Source organism: Curcuma longa, chromosome 13, assembly GCF_044706935.1.
Source record: "Curcuma longa cultivar G26 ecotype Majalengka, Jawa Barat chromosome 13, ITB_CL_G26_1.1, whole genome shotgun sequence".
In the NCBI taxonomy this organism is placed as follows: domain Eukaryota; kingdom Viridiplantae; phylum Streptophyta; class Magnoliopsida; order Zingiberales; family Zingiberaceae; genus Curcuma; species Curcuma longa.
The window spans coordinates 321,302-324,329 of record NC_133873.1 but is presented as its reverse complement, the minus strand read 5'-3'; the positions used below and the strand labels follow the sequence as shown (position 1 = coordinate 324,329).

Below are 3,028 nucleotides of genomic sequence, written 5' to 3'. Positions count from 1 at the left end.
GTAGGTGATGCAAGACTTGAAAAAAGAAATGATTATTATGTTTGTTCCTAATCATGTTTAAGACTTGATGTAGGTGAAACTAATTGTAACCTACTTAAAAGCCCACCCTTGTGTGGGCAAAAAGAAACAATTTATGCATTGCAACTAGATATATTTTATTGAGAGTCATAACTTATTAAAGAAATTATAGGATATAACAAAAAATAAGAACAATGACTTGCAACAAAAATAAAAGCCCATTGGGTGAGAAATATAAATGCATTATGATATCCAACATTGTTTAAAATATCTTTCTATATATCTACTCACATACCCAAGGATCCTCTACCCATGCCCATTACCTTCATCCGAGCACATGCAAGTAGCAAACTACCTTTGTTATTATCCTAAAAATTAGTGTATGATGCAGGCTAGCAACTAGCTAGTGACAATGGTAGGTGGAGTCAATGAAACTCACCTAGTCCCATCTGAACTGTAAGACATTATCGTGCACCATCTTCGAAGAGCAGCATAATCAACTCTGGATACCAAACAATTATACTACCATGCTTTGATTTTTCCAGCAATAGCAGTTGAGAAGATAGACTGCATAAAGAGGAAAAGTGAATTGGTGTGATAGTTAAACTAATTTAAAAAACTTTACTGAGAAAATAAATAAAGTGACAGAAAGAAATAAACCTAAAAAAGACTCATTATAATGAGGGCACACAAAGTATACAGGAGATTCATGGCCCTCAAATGTGTATTGCTTCTACTCAGTTCTAGTATCTGATACCTGTCATTAAGCCATAAAAATAATAGTAAAATAAGGCCATATTATTATTATTATTATTGATAATGTGTTTTAAAGAAATCAAAAGCACATCCTCTAATTGGTGCCTCAACTCTCTGTGAATGAATTATCATTTAATATTTCAAGGAACCAGAGCCTTATTTGCATATCATCTACTTGAAAAGTGCATATGAATTCACAAACGAGGGATTCTCAAATCATGAAGGGAGCGCAAATTGATACCAGAATCCAACCTTAAAAGAATGGAATCATAAACAACTTGTAGGGTGAGATGAACGATACCTTGTTGGATTTCCAAGAACCAGAGCCTTATTCTTAGATAGAAAAAGGAAAAAAGAAAAAACTTCAAAGATCAAAACATTAGGTACCAGCATCGTCGGAAGCATCCTACCCTTTAGACTTCAAGCGAAGAGAAAGTGAAAACTAGACTGACGAAAAAGAATGAATGGGATCAGATAACGAATCATACCTTGTCAAATTTCAAGAAAAGGAGAAGCGCATTCGCCGATCATCCACATATAAGTAAGTGGAAACAAGAATCCAAACCTGGAATGAAAGTGCAAGTTGACATTTTCAACATTAGGGCCAAAATCGAAAGAAAAGAGGAAGAAAATATCACCAAAGGAAAAGAACGGTGTCGAGGGTTTCAATTTCGTCATTAAGGAGGCGAAAGACGTAAAAGAGGTTGTTAAGAGGTAAGGTGTTACAAAGAAAGCAGGAGACGGCTCGCAGCGGGGAGGGCGGCGGCGGCGGCTAAGTCGGTGCGTGGGTCCGAGCGGCGTAGGGTTCCGCGAGAAGAGAGCTCGGGAGGAGGTTCCGACGGCGAGGTACGAGAGGTTAGCAGTTGCTTCCTCGTCCAATCCGGCTGATCTGGGCGGTGGTGCGGCAAGCGGCCGCTGGCTCGCGACGAGGAGTGGGGAAGGCGACACGCGGAGCACACGGGGAAGAGGGAACGGGTCATCGGGAAGAGAAATAAAACTCACGTTGGTTTTATGAAATTAAATTAACCCCTACTTAAGTGGAATACCCAGTCCATGATGGAGAGTCATCCCAACGGTCCTATGATGGAGAGCCGTCCCAACGGTCCGGCCTCACTTTCAATTGTTAGTTCGTGCCAGTTTCTCCCATACCTCTTGTTGTTGTTGGAGCCTTCATCTCCCTTTAAGGAATCATGCCTTTCTCCCCTTCCGGTGTGCCCTTAAGAAGCTAAGGTGAGCATTTTGCAGAGACCAAGATAGGGACTCATTTCGTATTAAGAAGCTTGTACCATTCCTAGTTCTTGAGATGGAGATCAAATTCATTCAAAGAGCACACTTAATTATTTCATCTTTGTAAGTTGGATCTTGTTAAAGATTTTCCCAGTGAATTCCTAGCCTCCTAGGTGAAAACGATCAGATAGCTTGATCATCAGATATTTCATATTTCAAAATTGTTGTCTGAATTTGTTATCCTTATCCTTATGCACCAAAGAGTACCTTCTTTCAAACAAGAGGTTAAGTTCAAGGTGGAGTTCCCAGATTGGATTTGCAATACCCAAGTGCTCAAGCTAGTACTAAACTCATATAATCATATTCATACATTGGATCCCTGTAAAGTGGTTTCTTCTAAATGAGTGAATGGTTTATTGGATGGGACTAGAAACCTTTCTTTAACTATTTTCCCCATGTTTGTTTTTCCAAGAGTCGAATCGCTCTGCTTGTGCTTTTGTGCAAGCATATAGATTTGACTTTAACTGGCACTTCAATGGAGCTACCTCTTTTGGGTTAACTTTAGAGCTTTCAAAAAGTGTCTCAAAAACCAAATCTACAACCTCACAAGACTTAAGTCTTTTTCACTCAGAGAAGATTCAATAAAAACCATTTATATAAAATGAAGGAAAGCAACACTCTACTAAACAACAAACAAGGGAAAACACTCAATCATGCAAAAATAAACTTAAACCCCATAGATAATTTGAAGATTCAACATCACTGATAAATTGTCGAGCTTTCTTGTCCTCTTTGATCAATTTTTTTATGAACCTGTATCGTATTCTTATATTAAATCACAGATAGAAACTGCAACCATAGATTTAAAGGCCTAGCAACATTTTATTGAATGTCAAATGCTTATTTCACGTACTACTCCTTTCTTTCATGTTTCTCCATGGGTCAAGTCAATAAAGGGTAGTTGTAGGTGAGGATAGAGGCATGCAAACTTTCACCTATCACTTCCAAAATGAACTCTTCTCCTACT

General features: G+C 38.5%; 1 long non-coding RNA gene across 2 annotated transcripts; it reads right to left on the bottom strand.

The window, feature by feature from the left end:
* Positions 1-299: 299 nt before the first annotated feature.
* On the bottom strand, positions 300-1,326 carry LOC141843836 (uncharacterized). Of its 2 annotated transcripts, none has more exons than XR_012603085.1 (3): positions 1,263-1,326; positions 458-585; positions 300-341 (listed from the first exon to the last, which is right to left on the bottom strand). It is a non-coding gene; the product is annotated as an uncharacterized LOC141843836 (long non-coding RNA). The 2 variants fall into 2 exon arrangements; XR_012603086.1 differs by lacking the exon at positions 1,263-1,326 and adding an exon at positions 679-756.
* Between the last annotated feature and the right edge of the window lie 1,702 nt (positions 1,327-3,028).